General features: G+C 36.3%; 1 pseudogene; it reads left to right on the top strand.

Moving 5' to 3' along the window:
* The first annotated feature begins 352 nt into the window (after positions 1-352).
* The window catches only part of LOC100073245 (tubulin beta chain-like), a 134,135-nt pseudogene continuing 108,132 nt past the window's right edge, over positions 353-26,355 (top strand).

Raw genomic sequence — 26,355 nt, 5'->3', positions numbered from 1 at the left:
TGTAACAATACGGCATATATGATACTACCTTCTGTAACCTGAGGACTAGGGCTTTGGCCTGGGTTCTGTTTTACCCGATGGTGTTCCATGTGACCCTACTTCTGACTTTATAGAATTTCATACTGGATAGAGAACCAAAACATTTAATTCTGAGCATTGCCACTCTCTCTGACATATTTGAATATTGGTGTTGACCTAAACTGGTCCTTACCACATGTCTTTGTATATTGGAAATTGGACAGTCAACAGGTCACATTCCTTCTGGTTCTACTCTTCCTAAATTCTTTATTTTCCACAGAGTAATAACGTTTTAAAAATGTATGCCTATAAGACACTCCAAAAATCAACGACGATGATTCCAGAGGAAGTATATGTTCCAGATCCTAGTAACGTAGAATTCAACATCAGCATGAATGAAACTGCTGTTCAATATGTATCATGCAGGTACTAAATCTTTAGGCAAATACTTGTCAAATAATGCGCGTGAGATTCAACTGGAATGCTAATTAAAATCTATTACCAGACCCCACTCCCAGAGACAATGATAAGCTGGAATTGTTAAGTCCAATAGTCTGCATTTTTATAACATCCCCAAACATTCTGATACAGGTGAGCACATGCCATAGATAAAGATGCACTACTCAACCTGTAGGTGTTCATTGGGGAATAAGTTTCAGTCACTACTACTTAGGGAGTTAAGATCTGAATTCAGATTACTCCAGTGCTTTCCCTCAAGTCAGTTCCTTCAAGTTCTAAATATATTTCTTGTCTATTACATCTTTCCACTGAGCCAGACTTAAGCTAAGTGAGTGTGTCCACAATTTAAGAAAAATACTTTAGGAACAATCTAATTTTATTTCTGGTCCACGAATATTCCAATATTTCTAGAATGTTAAGTACCTCTGTGTTTATGATAAATTATGATAACTTAAGGGGCCGGCCCGGTGGTGAAGCGGTTAAGTGCGCAACGTTCCGCTTTTTGGCGGCCCAGGGTTTGCTGGTTCGGATCCCGGGTGCAGACATGGCACCGCTTGGCAAGCCATGCTGTGGTAGGTGTCCCATGTATAAAGTAGAGGAAGATGGGCACAGCTGTTAGCTCAGGGCCAGTCTTCCTCAGCAAAAAGAGGAGGACTGGCAGTAGTTAGCTCAGGGCTAATTTTCCTCAAAAAAAAAAGGGGGAAAAAAAGAAAATTATGATAACTTAAAAAAAAACTGAAGAAACTTTGAGTTTGAGCCAACAGATGCCATTATCTGAACAACTGATAAATTAACCTTTGTGCTCAATATTTCCTTCTCAAATGTGATTCATCGTCTTTCATGAGGAAACAAACAGAGTTCCATTCTTCCAAGCTAACATGCACTATTAATACTATGAATTATCACTTTTATACAGGGTATCACTAGAAACGTGAATCATTATTTAATCATATGAACACATAACCACTTGCGTAAGTAAGGGAGGAATGAAAAAACCCAGCAGCAGCAGCAGCAACAACAACAAAACTCTGTCTCTTTTACTTAAATTACTTGATTAAGTTATATGTATTAAAACATATTTTTCAAATATTGATGCTAAAGTCAATGGAATCAGTGTATTTAAAGAGAAAGTAGTATTTTTAAAATTTCAAAATAACTTAAATAAACTTGCTTCCGAGTTCCTATTGATGTTTTGGTTGTCATTTACATTTAATGATAGTTCTTTGCATCCTCATTTTATGTCAATATACTTATGCTGAGACTTTCATAAAACACCAACTGTGGCATTATTTAGTTCTACGTGCTTAGATTCACAGTGGTACCTGAAGACTTCTACGTACAAGATCTGCTTGCTCCTCATTATTGGGTTAGAAGAACCTAGATACATTGTAACAGATAGGATTAGGATGTCAGAAGAACACGGTAAGAAACAGAAACGCCTGCGGTGTTTTGAAAGTATCATCATGTTGATAGTCAATTCATATATTACAACTGAGAATGATGGTTTTCTTATAAGTAATAATTAAAATATGTGATTCTATAAATTTCTGAATTTTTTCCCTTCTTCCTTAACACTGAACCAATCTTGAACCCCATTACTACTTGCAAGGGAGAAAAGCATCTGGGAATAATAATTTTACTGTTCAAAAATTTCTATATTTCAATTTACTATAAGTCTGTTGGTCTTCCCTTTGAACTTAGATACTGTTATAAAAGCAGTTAATTTTTTAAAATATATAATTAGAAATTAATGAAAGAGAAAATAGCTTTGACATCTGAGTGCTTCTCCCTTGCAATTTCAAAGTGGTACTTCTTTAGCACTTGATTTAGTGTATTTATGCTTTACCAAGAGACACTAACCAACACTAAAAGTTATGAACCAGATGTCAGCGTGCTGGCAATGGATATATAATGTCTCATGCAACATACCCTGCAATGTGGTGTTACACGGATGCCAATACAATATTGTCAACAGGGGACCATTTTTTTACAGACTTTTTACTATAAAATATCACATAAATTTTTTTTAGTGAACTTAAATTCCATTGTAGTCCATTGGAAAAACTCGTTGTGAATGAGAATCTTATTTCTGTAGTACATTATGAATAGTAGGAATGATGCAAAATTCATCCAAAATCAAGTAGCGGAATATTCATTTGAAGAGTATATACTTTTATCATCATATTCCCATCTGTGTAAAATCTTCTAAAGAAAGCACAAACCAATATTAAAAAACAAAACAATAACATGCATGTAAATTGTTTCTGAGTTTCATGACAAATAATAAGATTCAGCCAAGAAGTTTAAAATATTAAGACATTTTCCTTTCCAAAGCTCAGAGAGACCAACTGTCTCAATGGTCATGCACTGCTTGTATTATCTAGGAAATATGAGTGTACATAAAGGTAGAAAATAAAGAAACTACGAAAAAATAACCATGAACATATATGTCAGAGGTTTTTGTTGCCAGCGATAGAAACCTACTCTGGTTAACCTAAGTTTGAGTGGTGGTATACACTCATGCACGCACACCTTCCCACACAAACAGACTTATGCCACAATTTTACTGAGGAAGGTAGGAGACTCACAGATTTGAACGGAGGAAGAGGATCAAATTTGTAAGAAATTCATGAATGAGGGCAATTTTAAAAGCAAAGAAGGAAGTAGCAAAACCACCATAGCTTACTAGAAACATTCCTACCTAGCTGTTGTCCTCACTACTATAGACCACCAACGTTAATTGACCCTGCCACCAATGACTATGATTGAATACCAACAATCCTTTTTATCTCTGTTTTAGTAGCTCCATATTCAGACTTCATGGCAGAGCCACCTAATTGGCTGAAAGTGAGTCATGTGCACAGCCCTGTACTGCTGGAGATTTGTGGAAGGAAGGTTCTCCCCACTTCAACCTCCATGATAGCAGGCCGGGTACTATTTCTTACCAATCACAAAGACAGTGGAAAAGTTCCCTAAGTACAATTGACAGTAGATTATGGACAGCCAAAGAAAACACTAAAATGCTTATGTTTATTATAATGTGAACTAGTTATGAAGAGAAAAGGTAGGAGAAGACAAAATAGATGATTTTTTAAATTTAAGTGAAATTCACATAGCATAAAATTAATGATCTTTATTGTGATAAGTACACTTAACATAATACCGAACCTTCTTAACAGAATTTAAAGTGCACAATACTGCATACCAGATCTCTAGAACTTATTACCATTTTAAAGCATGCTATTCCATGACATTTAGTACATTCACAATGTTGTGCAATCACCTTCTCCGTTTAGTCTCAAAATATTTTCCTCACTCCAAAAGAAAACTCTGTACTCATTAACCTGTCATACCCCATTCTCCATTCTCAGGCCTTAATAACCACCAGCATGCTTTCTATCTCTATGGATTTAGCTATTCTAGAAAATTCATATCTACGGAATCATACAATATGTAACCCTTTGTGTCTGACTTCCTTCACTTACCATAATTTCAAGGATTATCCATACTATAACATGTATTAGTACATCATCCCTTTTCATGGCTGAATAATATTCCATTGTGTGTATATACCGCAATTTGTTTATCTATTCATCCCTTGATACATATTTGGGTTGTTTCCACATTCTGGCTATTGAGAATATGGCTGCTATGAACAGTCATGTAGAAGTAGTTAACAACTTGCTCTCTATTCCTTTGGATATAGACCTAAGAGTAGAATTCCTGAGTCATATTTGACCCATTTGAATAATGCCAAACTGTTTTTCACAATGGTTGAACCATTTGACATCCCCAACAGCAATGTAGGAGGGCTCCCTCTCTCCACATCTTGACCAACACTTCACCTCACAATTTCTATGTCTTTTTATTCTCTTGACCACAATGGATGTGAAGTGGTGTATCATCACAGTTTTAACTTTCATTCCCCAAACACAACTGATGAGGAGGATCTTTTTTATGCGCTTGTTGGCAGTTGCATGTCTTCTTTGGTGAAATGTCTGTTAATGTACTTTGCACATTTTTTTAAACTGAATTGTTTGTCTTTTGGTTATTGAATTGTAAGATTTATTCATATATTCTGGATACTGGACCCTTATCAGATATATGGTGTTCATCCATCCTGTAGGCTGTCTTTTCCCTTTTTGGTAATGTCCTTTGGTACACAAAACTTTCAAAATTTGATGAAGTCCAGTTTATTTATTTTTTTCTTCTGTTGCTTGTATTTTTGGTGTCATATCCAAGAAATCACTGTGAAATTTGATATCATGAAAGTTTCCCCTATGTTTTCTTCTAAAAGTTTTGCAATATTAGGACATATGTTTAGGTCTTTGATCCATTTTGAGTTAATTTTTGTATTTGGTGTAAAGTAAGAGTCTAATTTCATTCTTTATATGTAGATATAGAATTTTCCCATTACCACCTTTTGAAGAGATTATTATTTTCTCTATTGAACGGTCATTGCATCCTTAATTAAATCAAATTTTCATTGACATATGGATTTATTTCTGGAATTTCAGTTCTATTCTAATAGTCTGTATGTCCACCTTTATGCCAGTACAACATTGCTTTGATTATTGTAGCTTTGTAGAAAATTTTGAAATTGGGAATTTGAGTTATCCAACTTTGTTCTTCATTTTCCATATTTTTTGGCTACTTAGGGCCCCTTGCAATTCTACGTTAATTTAGGGATCAGCTTTTCCATTTCTTGAAAAAAGGCCATTGAAATTTTCATAGGGATTGCATTCAATTAGTAGATTGCATTGAGTAGTACTGCCATCTTAATAATATTAAATCTTCGAGTCCATGAATATGGGATTTCTTTCCACTTATTTAGGTCGTCTTTCACTTTTTCTTAGCCATGTTTTTCAGTTTTAAGTGTACACATCTTTCACTGTCTTTGTTAAATTTATTCTTAGGTATTCTTTTGAAAGTTATTATAAAATGAAGTTTTCCAAGTTTTGTTTTCAGATTGTTCATTGCTGATGTGTAAAACACAAGTGATCTTTGTGTGTTGATTTTGTACCCGACAAATTTGCTTGTCATTTAAGCAAAAATTACAGAGTATTTCTTATTCTTTGGAATTTTTTCTCTATATAGGATCATGCATCATGCTATCTGTGAATAAAGATAATTTTGCTTATTTCTTACCACTTGTGATGTCTTTTCTTTTTCCTTCCTTCCATCTGCCCATTTAATTATTGTGGCTAAAATTTCCAGTATAATGCTGAAATCAGTGGTGTAAGGAGTGATGTCAGCATCATGGTGGAGTGAGCTCTTTCCTAGTATGTCCCTACTAAGATACAGTGAAAAGGACATTCATAAACCAAGAAAGGACATCTCTGTTGTTTTATCCCCATGCAGTAAACATCTGAGAAATTTATGCAGCCGTATGTCTGAACGTGGGGGGTGCTGAACCTCCCCTGGGAGGCAGTGGAAGGAGGTAAGCAAATCCCCTCTCCCTCCCCAGTGGCAGTGATCTAAGGCATGGGATCACACATGGTAGACAGCCTGTGACTCTGAGACAAGATGGGGGAAAAGGCAACCCTCCATGGGAACACTTTTGCTCTTGGAGTTGCCTCCCAGCCTGTGAAACACTCCACACTGAGGTTGCTAAACAATTGCACGGGGGTCCTTATCAAGAGGAGCAGCCCAGGCAGGCAGACAACAAATGAAGAGCAGGAGTGCCTAGGATCACACACGAAAGAAAATGCCCTTCTTACTCCTCCCTCCCGGTACACTAGCTTGGCCAGTTAGCCAGAGCAGGGGGATCCCCACAGGAGTGCCTGTGCCTATGTATGTAAAGCAACAGCAGCCAACAGGCAATCGCAGATGGGCCCTGTCATACAGTTTCCAACTGACAGGTACAACTGCTAATGGTAATAGTGGGCACAGAAAACACAGTTTCTTTCCCACCTCCCAGTGGTGTCAGGTGGAATCTGTGACCAGATACTACCACTATGTGACGGTAAAGGTTCACCCCATCAAAAAGCATGAAGAACTTTATTAACACTGCTGACCAGAGGGAAAATGACGAGTACCAGAAATCAATCCTGAAGTCACAGAAACTTACAATATAAATGACAGTAAATTCAAAATAGTTATCATAAAGAAACTCAATGAGCTACAAGAAAACTCATACAGTTCAATGAACTTAGGAATAAAATTAATGAACAGAGGAAATTCTTCACCAAAGAAATTGAAACTATAAAAATAAAATCAGAAATGTTGGAGATGAAGAACACAATGAATGAGATAAAGAAAAAGCTGGAATCCATAAAAGACAGGGCTGTTAGGGCCAGCCTGGTGGCACAGCAGTTAAGTTTGCATGCTCCACTTTTGTAGCCTGGGGTTCGCTTGTTTGGATCCTGGGGGCAGATCTATGCACCACTTATCAAGCCATGCTGTGGCATGCATCCCACATATAAAATAGAGGAAGATGGGCACAGATGTTAGCTCAGGGCCAATCTTCCTCAGCAAAAATAGGAGGATTGGTAGCAGATATTAGGTCAGGGCTAATCTTCCCCCCCCCCAAAAAAAACGGAGCTGATATAATGGAGGACAGAATTGGTAATTTAGGGGACAGAAACATAGAAATGCTTTATATGGAGGAGGAGAGAAAATGAAGACAAAAGAAATGAGAAAATTCCGAGAAATATCCAAGTCAATTATGAAATGCAGCATCAGGATTATAGGCATTCCAGAGGGAGAAGAGTGGGAGAAATGATCAGAGAGCTTGTTCAAAGAAATAATAGCTGAGAACTTCCCAAACCTGGGGAAGGAGCTGGAATTACATGTAAATGAAGCTAATAGAACTCCTAATTGCCTCAATGTAAAAAGACCTCCTCCAAGGCATATATTAGTAAAACTGGCAAAAGTCAATGACAAAGAAAAAATATTAACGGCAGCAAGGCAGAAGAAAATAACCTACAAAGGAGTCCCTACCAGGCTTTCAGCAGGTTTCTCAGCAGAAACCTTACAGGCTTGGCGGGGGGTGGGGGGGGGGGGTGCAATGATACATTCAAAATTCTGAAAGACAAAGTCTTTCAGTCAAGAATACTCTATCCAGTGAAACCATTCTTCAGATACAATGGAGAAATAAAAATTTTCCCAGATAAACAGAAGCTGTGGGAATTCCTCACCACAAGACCCCTGCTACAAGAAATGATCAAGGCCCCCATAACTGAAAGCAGTGGTGTAAAGGGGCGTCCTTGTCTTTTTCCTTGTTCCTTTCTCATTCTTAGAAGAACAATTCAGTCCTTCCTCATTTCATTATCAAGAATGACGTTAGCATGGGTTTTCATAGATTCCTTTTATCATGTTGAGAAAGTTCCCTTCTACTCCTAGTTTTCTGAGTGGTTGTTTTTTTCTACCACAGCATGTTGGATTTTCACAAATGTTTTTTTTGCCTCAATTGAGTGATCATATGATTTTCTTTTCTCCTTTATCTATTAATGTTGTATATTACATTGACTGATTGTCTTATGTTGAAACAATCTTGCATTCCTGGGATAAATCCCACACAGTTGTGACATCTAATCCTTTTAGTATGCTTTTGGATTTGGTTTACTAGCATTTTGTTTGGGAGTTTCACATCTGTACTCATAAAGGATACTGGTATGTAGTTTTCTTTATTTGCAGTGTCTTTGGCTTTGGTATCAGAATAATGCCGACCTCATAGAATGAGTTAGAAAGTGTTCTTTCCTTTTCTATTTTTAGGAAGAGTTTGAGAAGAATTGATGTTAATTTTTTAAATGTCCATAGAATTCACTAAGGAAGTCATCTGATCCTACACTTTTATCTTTTGGAAGGTATTTGTTTACTGATTCAATCTCTACTTGTTATAGGTCTTCTCAGCTATCCTATTTCTTCTTGAATCAATTTTGGTATTTTGTGTATTTCTAGGAATTTGTACACTTCCTCTAGGTTATTTGATATATTGGCATACAATTGTTCATAGTATTTTCTTCTAATCATTTTTACTTCTACTGAGTCAATGGTAATGTCCCCACTTTTCTTCTGGTTTTAATTATTTGCATCTTCTCTATTTTTTTCCTCAGGCACTCTGGCTAAAGTTTTGTCAATTTTATTGATCTTCTCAAAGAATCAATATTTCATTTTGTTGATTACATCTATTGTTTTTATATTTTCTATTTAATTGATCTCTGCTCTGATTTTTATTGTTTCTTTCCTCCTGCTAGTTTCCAGCTTAATTTGTTCTTCTTTTTCTAGTTCTTCAAGGTGTAACATTAGGTTATTGGTTTGAAAATTTTCTTCATTTTAAATTTAGGCATTTACAACTATTATTTTACTTCTGAGCACTGCCTTTGCTGCACTCAACAAATTTTGATATTTTGTGTTTTTGTTTTCATTCATCACAATGCATTTTCAAATTTCCCTTGTGAAATCAGAAATTTCTTTGATCTATTGGTTTTTTTAGAGTGCGATGTTTAATTTCTAAATACTTGTGAATTTTCCATATTTCTTCTTTTATTGATTTCTAGCTTCATTGTGTGGTCACAGAAGATATTTTTACGGTTCAAATCTTTTAAAAATGTATTGAGACGTTTTATAGTCTGATATATGTGTATCTTGAAAGTGTTCCATATGCATTTGTATATTCCATGCATTCTGCTATTTTGGGTGGAGTGTTATATAGAAGTCTGATACGTCTAGTACATTTATAATGTTTTTCAACTTCTCTACTTCCCTATTGATATTCTGTCTAAATAAATATTCTATCTGTTGTTAAAAGTAGATTAGTGAAATCTCCAACTATTTTTATATAATATTCTATTTCTTCCTTCAATTCCATCAATTTCTGCTTCATATATTTTGGGATACTGTTATTTGGTGCACATGTGTGTACAATTGATGAATTGACCCTTTTTAATCAACTTGTAATGTCATCTTTGTCTCTTGTAAGAATTTTGGACTAAAACCTATTTTGTATGATATTAGTACAGTCATATCAACTCTCTTTTTGTTATTATTTGCATGGAATATCTTTTTTCATCCTTCACTTTAAATCTACTTGTCCTTTTATAACCATTGCTATTCCTTGCCTTTCCTTCTCATATGGCACATCACCACTTATGCAAACAACAAAATCCTTTGCGTGTGTACCATGTATTGGCTAATGAGCTACGTACTGTGAAGATTTCATCTCTGCCATAAATGAAGTCATAGTTTAGTGTAGATGCAAAACAATGCTTTTTGAATCTCTTAGGGAACAATATGGAGGATGAATTTATATAGACAAAAAACAGTAAAAAGTCAGTACAGAGGTCTAATATCCAATATCTGATCTAAAGTTTTTTGAAAAAAAAATTTTAAAAGACCACACTATTTTATACTCATTTAACCTAATTATTTAATATAGTTCTTAAGCCAAGACCCTGAAATCCTCCTAGTGTGTAATTCCAACTATTAAATATATGCTGTTATACACACATTGATCCAATGTGACAGGTCATTTTTTTCTCCTCTTTAAGGATTAAATAAGGCATAGAATCATTAATAATCTAATTTTGTAACAGTTATTAATAGCAGAAGCATTTCAAATAACTGTTTCTAAGGATTTGTTCCATATCGAGTTCAATTAAGTCATATTTCTATGAATAGAATATTGCATTTTATAGCCTTTAAAAAGGTCACCTTTGACCACTCTAACAAATATTCTACATAAAAATGTCATTTTTAAATCAGTAAAATATTTTTTTTTAAATTTCAAATATCTGAGTAGAGAGATACTTCAATTAAAATTACATTTTTATTGTTTATGAGTTATGACACATCCACAAATTTTGTTTATAGGACACATGTATTTACCTTTTATCATATGCTTAAGTTTATGAGTAAATGATTAAGAAAAGGCCAAAACTTTACAAAATTTTTCATAGAGTACTGTCATTTATCTGTCTCTTACCAGTAAAACACTCCATTTTCGAGTAAAGAAATCTATAATACAAGATACTGAAATAACTAGCATAAATATAGCTTCCATTGTATTTAGATGTCATATGTTCTGGAATTTTCAATTTGTCTTGACAGTTACTATAGATGATATTGAAAGTGTTGATATTGAAAGGGGAGACAGGCCCCAAAGCATCTGGCTTCCAGCTCTCTGGCAAGCTAAGAAACAACTCGCTCTCCACAGTGCTCTTACAGCCTACCGGGAACATATCTTACAAAGGCCTGTGAAACGCAGTTTCTTCCCAGCCCTGATCTCGCTGAAGTAGAACTTTTGCTGAACAAACAGTCTTGAGGGAAAACTTGGTATGAATCTATCTGTGTAAAATGTAGCAGAGGCTAGACTTCAGGAATAGTGGTGGTAAACTATGGAATCTCTCACTTTTAGGTCGAGGACATAGTTGCTTTTCCTTTCTTCTTTCTTTTTCCTCTCAGACAAGCTACATATTTGACTCATGTTCAGTGTCCATCCGAAATGATTTGTTTCAGGTTATTTTCTTATAGTAGATATTTATATCTTACTAGATAGTTCTCTGATACAAAGTAGTTAAATTCTTCTTCACCATTTTGGTGGAAAAGATAGAACCTGTGTGTACATAGAACACTACGTAACTAGAATTTCAATTCTTAGATAATTTTCATATACAGATAAGGAAAAACTTTGAGAATTACTCTGACAAGTTTTGCTTAATCATAGTGTATATGTTCTCAACTTATCAGCATGTTATAAATAGGAAATTTCACTTAAAAATTATTGATTGCTTCCCTGTGCTTATGTTGATTGTATATTATAAATTTATACACATGAAAATATATATATTCTCTCAGCAGTATTTTGTTATATTTTATCAACTCAATATATTTTATTCTTTGGGTATTCCACAGTGTCACAAAGTCATAAGAGAACTAGGCATCAAGGACTTCAAGTTTGGTTTTTGTATGAAAGGAAATATCCTAATACTGGGAAAGTAGCTCAACCTCCTTGATCTACAGAAATGCCTTTTGGTCAAATTTAATTATAAAACTCATTGTCTATCAGACAATAATTTTAAAAATCTTATTTTATACTCTTATTTTACACAAAAAAGTCAGTTCAGAAACACATGTAATTTATAAAACTAATTTATGATACTATCTGCAGTCATAATGTACAGTTTTGCAGGTTTTATACAGATTTAATAGACACAAACACATAATAATGAATACCTCATTTAAAATTCTTTATGTTTTTTGTGTGTTCTTTATCTTAGTCTTAAATTGATAGTAAGCGTAATAAAGTGGTAAATTTAGGTGATGCTCAATTGTTTGTAAGTCTGATGCAGTTATCAAATTACTATTGTCTTGAAATACAGTTAATAGAATTTTAATACTTTACTATAATAAGAACATATTGTATACATAATACTGGTTATTTGAAATAATTCACTGTGTGTGATTATTGACTATTTTGTGGCTTAGTTTAAAATTTAGATCAGAGAACAAGCTACTTCATATTTATTTTTCAGAATAATATTTTAAAAACAAAGACAAAAAATATTTAAGTGGTCATTAGAAATCAAATAACATTAAAAATGAAATGTGGGGGAAATATTTTATTTATTTGTGATGAATGATAAAAAGACTTTACTATATACTCTGGATAAAAATGTTCTAATTTTATTGGGAAGGTCCTCATTTTTTCAGTTGTTTATCAGATGATAGTAAAATTAAAGGAAAATGAATTGGTTAAATAGAGACTAACCATTTGATGGACCACACATAGGAAGAATAAATAGGAATTTATGAAGATCATTAAAAGGTCAAAAACGGTGTGAATGAAAATTTGTCAAGGCAAAAATAAAGATAATCAAAGAAATTGCATGCTTTTAAAATTGATGTATATCTTTAAATACTTATCTTTACAATAACGTTAGCATTATATCATAATAAGGAGAGCAATATATTTGGATAGCACTCATTCTTCTGTTAGATTTTCATTTTATAAACTTTTATTTGACAAGGTATACCATGTTAGAGATTATTCTCTCTCTTTAGCATTATATCATAATAAGGAGAGCAATATATTTGGATAGCACTCATTCTTCTGTTAGATTTTCATTTTATAAACTTTTATTTGACAAGGTATACCATGTTAGAGATTATTCTCTCTCTTTTTTCCTGAATAGCATCCTTTGAGATAAGCATTCTCACTATTCCCACTCTGTGGATAACGCAGCCCAGGTGCTTAGAGCCGAAGTAACTTCTCTACGTTTATGCACCATGGAGACGTTAAACCTGAGCCAACAGAAAGATAGGACTCTAACTGAGAGCTTTTAAGATTTATGAACTATGTGAGCTCTTAATACTTATTTTAATCTTTCCTTTTTGTTTTATCAAAGAAAATCATGTCGGCGCTGGCCCCGTGGCTGAGTGGTTAAGTTCACACGCTCCGCTGCAGGCGGCCCAGTGTTTCGTTGGTTGGAATCCTGAGCGCGGACATGGCACTGCTCATCAAGCCACGCTGAGGCAGCGTCCCACATGCCACAACTAGAAGGACCCACAACGAGGAATATACAACTATGTACTGGGGGGCTTTGGGGAGAAAAAAGGAAAAAAAATAAAATCTTTAAAAAAAAACCATGTCAATAGTGATCTGTTCTTTTTTGTATTGTTTTTGTTTTACATAAAGTAATGATAAAAGACTCATTAAAAATAACACCAATTCATTTGCCACCACCACGAATTCCCCCTCACCAGAAGCAATCACTTTAAACTATGTTAGTTACATTTTTCCTCACTATTACCATATTTTTTGGTGTGTCAATTTGGGAAATTATCCACTTACTTCTTGCTACTGCAGAGGCTGATTTAATTTCAATTTCTCACTCCCAAGCTCATCTTATATCCATAATTCTGATAATCTTATGGCACTAATTTTATTTAAATTAATATACAATGTTTACATTATTACAATTATTTAAATTTGCTTCTCTGCATAGACAATTATACTATAATTACACGGATTTTTCCCTCCTGTCCATTTGTTCTCCTTGCTATATCTTTTTAAAATTATTTTTGTCAAAAATAAGATAATACCAGGACAGTAAGTAAATCTTTGTTCTTTTTATTTGGAAACCTGCATCCTGGAACTTTTCATCTTCATTTGGGGCTGGGGTTCCTTTCTTCCTGGGCCTGAAGCCCATCTCTCTTCTAGATGCTTTCCTTTACTGTTCCCTTGAAACAGTAATAAACCACAATTCCTTCTCTTTTTGGGTTGTTCAATTGCATTGCTGGAAAACCTCCTCAAGTTATTTCTAAGGAAAACCATATGAGGGAGATAAATTATCAGAATTCGAGCAGATCTGAAAGTATCTTTATTATTTGGTTGATTATTTAGCAAGGTATGGAATTCTACATTAAAAATAATTTCCCTCAAAATATGGACTGTCAATTGTCAAATAATATCAAGCACTATTATTGAAAAGTCCAGTGAATTTCAATTATTGTTTCCTCGAAGAAAAGTTTTATCTTTCTTTTCTTTCTCTCCTCCTTTCCTTCTCTCTTTCATTCCTTTCTTTCTTCTTTCCTTCCAACCTTCCCGCCTTTCTTCTCTGTTTTTCGTCTTCTCAGTGTTTTTAGGATCTTCTTTATTTTTCAAATTCTCTGAAATTTCACAAGGATATTGCTTGGTGTGGTTTGTATTACACATGCCATGCTGGGCACCTATTACATACCATTACATACTTTCAAACTGGTGATTAATAACTTTCATTCTAAGAGCACTGTAAAATTCAGATTTCCAGTTTAGAAGAGTATCTAGCTAGTGGTTTTTAATGTATTCTTTCCAAGTGTGTTCCTAAATACCAATCAAGACAGAAAAAGATTAAACCTTCAACCATAAATAAAGCCAAAGCTGACAGGGAACTTAGTGACAGAGTTGTAGACGAATGAGCAATATCCCATGATTGTGTTAGGTTACATGGCACAGTTAACCTTAAGATAGAGAAATTATCCAACTGGGCCTACTGTTATCACGTGAGCCCTTAAAATGAGACAGCTTTCTCTGGCTGTTGGCAAAAGAGGAAGTCAGGGAGATCTGAAGAGTGAGAGGACGTACTTTTTATGTTGTTGCTGGTGTGAAGATGAAGAGGGCCACATAAGAAAGAATATAGATGACTTCAGAAGCAGAGGGTGCTCCCTCAGCTGACAGTCAACAAGAAAATAGGAATCGTTATCCTATAACCATAAGAAACTGAATTTGGCTAATGACTTGAATGGGCTTAGAAGTGGATTCTTTCCCCTAGCCATCAGATAAAAGTCTAGCTAATTTCACCCTGACACTCTGATTTCAGCCCTATGAGACCCTGAGCATAAAATCCAATCAAATGGGTTCTGAAATACAGAACTGTGAGCTAATAAATGGGTCTTTTTTAATGCTTCTTAAGTTGGCGACAATTTTTATGCAGCAAAAAAGAAAAAGAAACAGCTAATACAGTGTGTAGTGTCAACCTTAGTTCAAAGTACTGACTTTACTACTTGCTGATTATTGAATATTGAGTGTGTTATTTACCCTATCTCAAACTCAGATCTATCTCTAATTCATGAGGATAACTGTATCACATCTATACTATATATGCAAGACATATAATATATGCAAGACTATTAGTACCGTTGAATCACATAGTAAATATGCACTTAATAAACATTAAATAACATTTTAATGCTTATAATTAGGGCCACTGGTAGAAGTGCAATTTATTCTAGAAGTTATGCCTTCTATTAAAAAGCACTTTAGTTGGCCGTCCAGATAAAAAGGGCCTCAGTAACAATACTTGTTGGGAATTAGAGTTTTCTTGGATTACATCATTTCTGTGTAGACTAAAACTAAACAGCAAATTCAAGGACAAAGATGAAATTATAGTCAAGCATATTAGGTAAACATTAGACTAGGTGCATGTGATGGTTAATTTTATGTGGCAACTTGACTGGGCTGAGGGATGTCCAGATAGCTGGGTAAACTTTATGTCTGGATGTGTCTGTGAGAGTGTCTCTGGAGGAGGGAAGCATTTGAATCAGTAGGCTGAGTAAAGATCTGCCCTCACCAATGTGAGTGGGCATCATTCAGTCTAAGAGCATGAATAGAGCAAAAAGGCAGAGAGGAAGAGTGAATTCTCTCTCTCCACTTGAACTGAGACATTTCTATCTTCTCCTGCCCTGGGACATTGGTGCTCCTGGTTCTTAGGCTTTAGGGCTCAGATCAAGATTTACATCATCGGCCCCCAGATTCTGAGGTCTTTGAACTCAGACTGAATCATACCACTAGCTTTCATGACTCTTCAACTTGCAGATGGAAGATCATGGGACTTCTTGGACTCCATAAGTGGGTAAGCCAATCCTATAATAAATCTCCTTTCATCTATATCTATATCTACATCTATATATATCATATTGGTTTTGCTTTTCTGGAGAACCCTCACTAATACAATGTGGGGCACATAGACCCATCCTTTGGTTCAGATTTGGTTTTTAAGTGTGGATACATAATTGGTATGTCTTCCTGATGAATTGACCCTGTTATGCTTAGAATATTTCCTTCATTGTCTCTAGTGATAATTACCGTCCTAAAGTCTACTTTGTCTGATATTTATATAGCTGTGCTAGCCCTCATATGGTAACTGTTTCATGGTATATCGTTTTCTAGTCTTTAACTTTCAACCTATTTGTGTCTTTGAAACTAAAGTGTATCTTTTGGTTTTGATCCAGTCTGAAAAACTCTGCCTTTTGATTTGAGTGTTTATTATTGAACTATATATCCATTTTATTACGCATTATTTGGGAAAAATAACTTAGGACACAAATAAAACATTGTTTTGTGAGGTGGTGGTGGTGATGCATGTGAGAGTGATAGGAAATCCAGCGATATAGTTTCTAAGGCTTGAGACCTTATTATCAGAACGTTAATTTGAAAATGCAGATGCTCTGGCATGGACCATGAGTCATTTGCTTTGCGCCTCTTGTTCACACTTAGAATTTTATATATAAAAGTGTCAGCTTTTAATTTTTAAAAACCATATGTCTCCAATATGCTATGAACAAATGTCATACATCCTTTCCTAATTCCACCTTTGGATGATGGCCTTATTTCATCAGCAACACCGAACAGTAAGGTCTAAGTCAACATCAGGAATCCTATGTAAAAGGAAGGTTCTTGTTTATTTCACCCTCCACAGGTTTCATCTGCTTATATCACACAGAGATTTAAAGGGGTTTGTTCTTGATATGAAATACTTAATTTCTTCATTGCATTTCTTTTCACTCTGTACCTCTATAAAATTAGCTAACCAGACAAGAGCACATCTAAGTCTTCAGAATGAAATAGATAATTTACTTCTTTGAGAATTTTCGTGTGCTTCAAACAAGGTGGAGTTTGGAATATCTTAAGTCAAAGCGTAGTGACAAATTTCAACTTTCGTTTCCAATTTATAAACGTTTCTTTCTGTGGCAAAATAATTTTTAACTAAGTAACTGGTCACACAGATAAAACTACAGTTTCCTGACTCCCCAGTGAGTAAATATGGGTATGAGATAATGTTCTAAATATTGAGATTTAATTTTAAAATGTCTTTGAGAAAGCTTCTGGAAAATTTTATTGTAGGACAGTTTGTATGAATCCTTTGCCCACCCCTGCCCCTCCTCTATTCTCCCAGGACTTTGAATGGTACAGATGAATATATGCCTTGGATGTCATTCGAGAATGAGAGCCATATCCTTGTTACACAAGAGCAGAGTCCTAGCACTTGAAAGCTTGAGAATTATGTGTAACAGCCCCGCCACTATAAATGTGAAAATATCACCTCTAGACTTTTACAAGAAAGAGAAGCAATCTTTTATCTTGGTTAATCCACCAGTATCTGGAGTCTCTGTTACATGCAGCTAAACCTAATTCTAACTTTCAGGTCTTCTCTAGTTATACTAGTACAAAATCATCTGCCCCTACCCCTGTATTTTATTTCCTGTTGTTTTATCTCTAATTGCCATGGCACAAACTAGTATTTGCAAAGATCTAAATTTGCCTTTTATTGGCATGATAGTATATATCTATAGTCAGAAAAGAAAGCTGTGATGAATATATACTTGGGGGGGAAATTATTCGTCATAGGTAGAGTGAGTATAGTTTACCACCAGCAATGAGAATAATCAATATCCTATGCTTACTGCTTCAGTAGTTCATATATGAAGATGAATGGGAATAGTACCTCCAACAAAATATTGTATGTCAAAAATTTGTAGGGCAAAGAAACTGTGCTCTAAATAATGAGAAGCTTGTGCACATAATGGCCTCAGCTGCCATTTGTACTGAGATTAGATTTGTATTTGGTATAGGCAAGAGTTTCTGGTCATGCATCTGCAAACTCATTTGCACAGCAAAATGTCTATAGGGACAAAGGTTATATTGAAGTCATATCCATGAACTTAGTTCCCATAAGGCATACCAAGGGGTGAAAGGAAAAATAACCTATTACCAAATAAGAACTATTTCTCTCAAGAGAGAATGTTCCTAGTAAAGAAAGCAAATGTTAAAGGAAATTGGAAAAACTTTGCACTTACATAAACTTCTTATTTTTTAGGGGAATAAAATTTTAAGATCAGGATTAGTATTTTTCCTCTTAAGTCAATTCTATTGATGATATGATGTTAGTCAGAATTGATGAGAAAGAAGTGGTAACTTCTCTGGACCCTCTGATAAGATACATGCCTATCAGAGGTGAGAGAAGATTAAACCCCCTAAAGATTCAGAGGCTGGACACATTAGCAAAGATTTCATATGTCCAATGTCTGGGGGCATACAGGAATATCCCATGCGAGATGAAGGCAAGTCACGACATCCTACACTATCTCCACTCAAAAAGTAGCATAATGCTTGGAAGGCCTCTACATATTTCTGAGCTAGCACATAACTCAGTTGGCAGTATCACTCAGCTCATTAATCAGATGTCTCAGAAGGCTTCAAAGAGCAAGATAGGTCCCCGAAGCAAGTTTAGGTTGTAGTATAAGACATCATATCATTTAGACAATATACAACAAAAGATTCCACAATTCTGGAGTTATTTGTGAAGATAAGGATGCTCTAAGTAATTTACAGTTCAATAAAAAAGATTTAAAAATTTGATAAATATGTTCGACATATAATTTATTTTCTGCATATATTTAGAATTCTGGATAATTAAAAACTTAATGTGGTTAATTAGCTAGAAGCTAACTAGAATAATATATAATTAGATTTAACGGCCTAATTTGATTCAAAGTCATATAATTTTAGAGCTGAAAACAATTAGAAATCCTCTTAACTGAACCTCTCATTTTAGAAGCGTGAAAACTGAGTAAGAAAAATATTATAATTTATGCAAAATAACACATTTGAAGAGTAACAACTCTGGTTTACTTCTTCTCCAACCTGTAAATGTTCTTTCCTCTACTATGCAGCTCCATGGTTACAGATAATATGGTAAAATTCAAGTAGTGGATAATGGAAAATCCATTCCACCTTTGTACTAAAAATATTACCCTTCGAATGAAACAAAATTGTGCGACATTCTGAATTTAGAGAATAAAATATAAAATGCACATATTGCACTGGACACTCTTTACATATAAATAATGCAGAATGAAAATATTAATAACTTTGACCACAAAATGTAAACATAATGTCGATAGAGGTTGGAAAGTAGAAAGCAGGAAAAAGAAGAATCAAGTGATACTGGCTATGGGACAAATATTAACAAATACAGATTTATCTAAGTTACTCATATCTACAAAAGTAACCTGTATGTGGAGACGGGGTAGATAGACATGGTACATGTGAAGGAAATCTCATCTAGTGTATCCAAAATCAAATCTAATATGTTAAGTCCCTGGCAATCCCTGATGGGAGAATCTCAGTCAAGGCACAAGGAAACCAAATAAGTATTGAAAAGCCTGACTATGGTACATCAAGCATCTACACGACCAGAGATACACAGCACAAAGTAGATATTGTCCAATCCACCATGACATAAGGTAGGACTAGTATATTTGAACCCGGGCCTAATAAGGTATAAAGAACGCAAGAGGTGGTCTAGACCCTTTTGCCAATTGTCATTTACTTCTATTATACTCACCTGACACTTTCCTCTAAGTTCAGATTTATAGCTTTGTTGGGGGTGGGGGTGATTTCTATGATCAGTTAACAGAAAAGGAAAATATCAGGGTCTTGTTCAGCAATGAGTCAGACCAATATGTTAGTAAATATTGAAATTTAGGGTTGCTGTGATACAGGGGTAGTCGTAGAAGATAGTAGTTAAAGAAAATCCTTCCAGTGGGCAGATCTTCAAGCAGTATACCTGGTTATCAGTTTCATGTGGAGAAAGACATAGCCTTATATGGGAATATACATAGAACCCTGGCAAGTATTGGTTGGAGTTGGAATATTGAATACAAGGTGAAGAGGATGTGAATTGGCTCATGAGAGTGTGTACAAAGTATGTCAGTCTCTTTGTCTTTCACATAAATCTCCATGAGAAAGCATCCTCCACATAAACGATAGGAAACAACTAAGAAGAGAGAATGACTTGTTCAGTGGATATCAGCCATCCTCTTTTTTGTCACACCGCTGGAGCATAATAGACCTGCAGATAGAGTAATTTGGGGGCAGACCCATAAAGGGTTTGCACGGGCCCAAGGGATTTGACTCCCAGTCACCAAGACTGATCTGTCTATTGCTGCTGCTGAACAGTCAGCAACAGATACTGAAGCTAGGCCTTCGGTGTGTTGCTAAAGCTTGAGGAGACCAAGCTGCTCTCTGGACAAGTTGATTAAATTGGATCCTTTCTACCCTAGAGGGGAAGTATCATGTCCTTATGGAGATGAATACACATTCTAGATATTGATATCAACCATCCACAGGTCCTTGGCCAGCACCACTACTATGTGCTCACAGAGCATCTGATTTATCCCATAAAACATCACCTTAGACCAAAGGACTCACTTTTTGACAGAGGATGTCTGACATTGGATACATAATTAAAAGATCTTCTGGTCAAATTATATACCAAATCACCTGAAAACTGCTCTCCTGATAAAGTGTTGGAATTATTTTTTGATGCAGCTAACGATCCAGCTTAGGGAAGAACCCCTGCCAGTTTGTAGTTCTATATATGGTACACGGCCGGCCCTGGTGGTCTAGTGGTTAAGAATCTGCACTCTCACTGCACGGCCCGCATTTGTTTCCTAGTTGGGGAACCACATCACCTATCTGGTTGGGGAACCACACCACCTGTCTGTTGGTTGTCATCCTGTGGTGGTTGCACGTTGCTGTGATGCTGAAGCTATGCCACTGGTATTTCAAATACCAGCAGGGTCACCATGGTGGACAGGTTTCAGCAGAGCTTCCAGACTAAGATGGACTAGGAAGAAAGACCTGGCTACTCTCACTTCCGAAAAACCTGGCTATGAAAACCCTATGAATAGCAGCAGAGCGTTGTCTGATACAGTGCTAGAAGGTGAGAGAATGGGGCAAAAAGAGTGGGCAAGGTACTGCTCTGCTGTGCACAGGGTCACTAGGAGTCAGAATCGACTGGATGGCACTTACAACAAAAAGCAACAAATATGGTATATACTTTACATTAACAACCATCAAATAATGCTGCGTTCCCAACAGGCAGAATACACAAGTCCAAGAAACAAAGGGTGGAAGCAAGAGTGTTCTCTCTCTCTGTCACTCTTGATGACCCACTCAAGTTTGTGCTTCCCATCCCTACAACTTCAGACTGAAGGATTAGAGGTCAAATGTTTCCTGGGAGGATGGAAAGCTGCCTTCAAGGGTAACAACTATGGTTTACTGCAACTAAAGTTAGAGATGCCACCTGAATAATTTTGGATTCTCATGCTAGGCAAAGACATAAGCTACTTTTCTTGCCAAAGTGATTGATCCTGATTATCCTGAGTAGATCTGATCATTGTGATATGAGAACATTGAGTCCATTGCACAGACGATTTACTGTGGCACCTCTTGGTGCTTCCTTGTCTTGTGTTAATTATGAATGTGCAATTGCAGCAACCACAACCTAATAAGAAACAAGATCTTTAGTGAAGCTCTTGAAGAAACAAAGTTTTCACAGAAGCCAAGAATCCAAATTCTTCAGAAATGAAGGCCTCGGTTATCCTACTGGAAAAGTACCTACATCAACAGAATGGACCTAGAAAGAGGAGTCTAGAACGGGTGCTGGAGGAAGTAGGTTAATCTCAGAGCCTTGAGCACTGCAGCAACGGAGACTACAGCTTATCCCACTAATCTTCCTGTTATTTTTCTTCTAAGAAACAGTGACACAATACCACTTTGCCAATGACTGTGAAGGATGAGCAGGAGTGGATGCTGTACTATGCAACAGTAGATGCTATTGGTACTGCCCTTGCCCATATCTACTTGGCACTTGCATGTGTGTTCTGATTGTTGGCTTCTTAGTATGAGGATAAGAAACCCTTTGATGGCTTTTTATGACTATGGGAATTTGCTCAGCCTGTAAGCAAGGTGAGCCTGACTTTCTGGGGAATTCATTCATTCAAAAACAGCTCTGGAGAAGTTATAGAATGTGCAGTTTGATAAATATTCCAGTTTCTTTAATCCTCGAGTGTGGAAATTCTAAGTCCTGTTCAAAACATTTTCCGGAGTTTCCTAGAGGATGGAAATCCAGTCATCCACATCAGTAATCTGCTCGGTAAAACATCCTTTATTGGAATTTTTTTCTCTCCCATCTCATTTCCTCTCTTCCTTCTCCTATCGCCTCCCAAATAAACCTCTTACACTGAAGTCCTGTCTCATTGTCTGTTTCTGGGGAAATAAAACTTAAGGCAGGATTCATGCCCCCTCCTTGACTGACATCATTATGAATGCAGTTATATTCAAGGTTCCTCTTGGGACCATTTCCCTCCATGCTATGAATTTAGCCTTAATGGCCCCAGCTTACAGGAATATTCCTATCCTTTGAATACGTGTGACAATAATTGTGGCACATAGTTTGACTTTTCATCAACAAATACCTTGAGTTACGCTTTTTTTTTTCTTTTTTTGGTTAGAGTTTTTTCTTGTCTCTCCAAGATTATATCCTTTCATAATGTCATCTACACAGGGTGATCAAAAAATTCTTGCTGAATTTTATCAAATCCTCCAGGTGTTTTTGGAATTTTAGACAAGGCTCTATCCCTCATGACTGCATCAGTAGCAGCCCCCACTCCTAGTGTGATAAACTGAACAAAGAGTTCTAGATAGTTGATGAGGTCTAACGTTAATGACGTCTGACCGGGGAACAGCTGTACTGCATCTCTGCCCTCACGTCTTATATAATGGGTTTGTGAGTAGCTCCAGCTAGGATATTCCACTCAAACGTTGGTAGGAATTTGTCGAAATTAGAGAATTCAGCTCCGTAGTATAAGCTCATGTGATAAGGGGTAATACCCGACCTTACTCTTTGAAACCAATGAATCAACACGATCAACAGGCCTCTGTGTTCCTGTTCTGACAGGAAACAGCAGTTTCCTATGGCTGCTGTAACAAATTACCACAAAATTAGTGTCCTAAAACCACACAAAAGTATTATCTCATACTTCTGAAGGTCCAAAGTCCAAAGTGTGTCTCATTGGACTAAAATCAAGGTATCAGAAAGGCTGAGTTCCTTCTGGAGGCACTATGGGAAAACCCATTCCCTTGCCTTTTCCCCCTTTTAATGACTGCCTACATTCCTTGACTTATGGCCCCTTCCTCCGTCCTCAATGGCAGCACCTTCAAGTCACTTTCTGACTCTGACCTCCTCTTCTACCTCCCTCTTTCACCTTAAAGGATCCTTTTAATTATATTGGGCCCGCCCCAAAAATCCAGTATAATCTCCTCATTTAAGGAGTAACTTTAATTCCACCCGCCACCTTAATTTTCCCTTGCCACGTGACAGAACATATTCACAGGTCCTGGGAATTAGGACAGAAATCTTTACGGGATTATTTTTCTGTCCACTACAACCTCCAGTTCTCCACGGTGCTGATGTTCTGAGAACTAACTGAAAACAGCAAAGCGTTCTTCCTTTGTCATTAAAATAAATTTAACTATATTTCAAGTGTGGACATCTGTAATCTTGTGAAATGTATCAATAATATATCTCCTGTTTTTTATAGGCATATGACAATAGCTTCTACAAATATCGCTGAAACCATTCTTTATGTACTACCCTCATGCGCTAAACATTCATGTTTACAATTCACACTGAATATACTAGAGTGGGTCTCTTCCTAATTCCATAAACTAATATCTTGGTTCGCTAATGGGTGAAGTGGCCAGCACCTTTATTTCTCACATCCAATCTCTTTAGTTTTTCTTCCAAACTTTGTGATAATTTCTGCAATAAGTTTTTTAAAATCCTCCCTAGCCTAGACCCTCTAGAAAACAGACCCTGAGGAAAGGATAAAATATGGCACTTTATCCATGCTCAGGAGTGTGGGGGCAACCCAGCCCAGGTATGGTGCCCACGGAAAGGGTGAAAATAAAATAAAGCCAAGGAAATCTGAGAAGGCTCACAATATTTGGCCTACTGATAGCCAACACTGGCCTACTAGGTTTCTAGTTTTTCTTGCTTATTAAACTCTAAGCTAATGTGAATATCTTGTGTTTTTCTCTGTTTTTCTTTAAGCCAAGAGCTTCAAAAACCTACTAGAAAAATGATCTCATCTGCCAATAAATGCATTTTGCTGCAAAGCATGCTCTTTTATTCCCTCAGCAGAGAGCTTTAGTCAATAGGTGTATAGAGGAGGGAACAAATAATCTTGGCAGAGATTTTATTCATCCATTCAAAAGCATTCACTGGTGCTTACTACATAACAAGCAGTGCTCACCGGCACTAGCGGTACTATAGCAAAACAAAACAGAGTCCCTGCTCTCTTGAAGCACTCACAGCAAACATTGATGGTTCAATATCAATTATGCAAAAAGAAATAATGATCAATCTAATAACATTAAGCAGTCAGGAGAAATGAAAGATTTACAAAGATTCCTTATAAACACCCTTTTGTATTTGTTTATCTGAAGACAATTCGACTGATGAACAGATGACCTGTTAAGCACTTTTCAAACTATATCAAAAATTTTGATTTGCCTGAATGGAACAGAGAAGTGGATTATTATTATCTCAGTTTCCTGAGTCTATCGTTCAGTGTCCATTCATCAATCAATGTTAATCCAGGATAGCTTTTCTTAAAAGAGCAATAATTGAAAGGGAAAGCTCATCTATTTGAAAGAAATGGCTTGATTACCAGGCATGAGTGAAACCATAACTGGAACACTTCTGGGCGTCTAGGCAATAGTAATAAATGGAGAAGTTGCCAGGCATCTGTTCTAGAATGAATCTGCTCTGTTTTCTCTCCCTATTCTTCTTAAGCACAAGAATCAAATTTCAGGAAGAACAAATCAGATTTTCCTTGAGTGAGTCACAGGCTTGCCCTTTGGACAATTACCAAAAGAAGGACAAAAGGATTGCTAGGCAGGTAAAAACAATAGATGTACACTGTGCCTGGTACAAAGCAGTCAGAGATAGTTATTTATCTCACCTAAGTTCAAGTAGCCTAGTGAAATGATCACTGGATAAAGGATACTCCTCCTGGGATCCAAGAAGTCTCAGTCTTGCCCATCATCAGTCACACAGTGTATCAGTGTGTCAAGAAGATAAGGGTAAGCAGAGAAGTCTGTATACAGAGAGATCGGAGGAAGGCGATGGAGAGAAATTGTCTATTAGTCCCTATTGCACAGACTTGTGGGAATGTCCCGTTTAAACCATCAACCAACATCAGAATTTACAATGCAAATTGTCACTGTAGCCATGAATTATCTGTATAGCAGTGTGCGTGTGTGTGTGTGCGCGCGCTCACGTACGTTTGCGTGCATGCTTGTGTGTGTTTGTATGTGGGAACCATCATCCCAGTTTTCCTGAGACTGCGGGGATTTCTGGGACAAGTAAATGTTAGTGCTAAAATCAGGAAAATCCTGAACAAAGCAATACAAGTTAGCCACACGTGTCTCTATCTGTGAAAGTTCAAGATGAAATTTTCCAAATAAAATTTCGACTCTTTGTATTGTGTGCTAATCTTCTACTTTAAAAATCCCAACACTTCCTTAGTAACAATCCCCCACCTCCCACTGCCCTGCCAGCTTGCTTCTTCATACTCCACCTCCCCACTACCTGAGTGTTTTAAATTTGGCAATAGGACTCAGGGAGCGTTATCACTGACCTGAATCAGACTCACTTTCATTACATCCAATTTTCTATTTTAATTTAAGGTTTATCAGCTTTCAATTTTTGTGTGTATGTTTTCTAGTTCTGTGATTTTATGGTTGTATTATCAAAGATAATTAAAAGTATAAACTGCAGAGTTATTTTAAATGATTCTTTAATATGTCTGCCAACTGATGTTTAGCTACTGTGGCTTCATATACTTGAAGAAGAATTTCCTATTGACTGATGAATGAGGTGTGTGTCTTTTAAGGAGGTAGTTGGCCATATTATCTTAGAAATATCAGGGCGGGCCCGGTTGCGCAGCGGTTAAGTTTGCACGTTCTGCTTCTCGGCGGCCTGGGGTTTGGTGGTTCGGATCCCGGGTACAGACATGGCACCGCTTGGCATGCCATGCTGTGGTAGGCGTCCCATGTATAAAGTAGAGGAAGATGGGCACGGATGTTAGCTCAGGACTTGTCTTCCTCAGCAAAAAGAGGAGGATTGGCAGTAGCCAGCTCAGGGCTAATCTTCCTCAAAAAAAAAAAAAAAAAGAGAAAGAAATATCATACTCTTCACAGACTAAATATCATTGTATTTGCATTTAAAGTTGGTTATGAATTTTCTTCATTTTTTCCAATGAGCT

Source organism: Equus caballus, chromosome 14 (assembly GCF_041296265.1).
Source record: "Equus caballus isolate H_3958 breed thoroughbred chromosome 14, TB-T2T, whole genome shotgun sequence".
In the NCBI taxonomy this organism is placed as follows: Eukaryota; Metazoa; Chordata; class Mammalia; order Perissodactyla; family Equidae; genus Equus; species Equus caballus.
The sequence above is the reverse complement of the archived record's forward strand: the minus strand, read 5'-3'. Positions and strand labels throughout refer to the sequence as shown.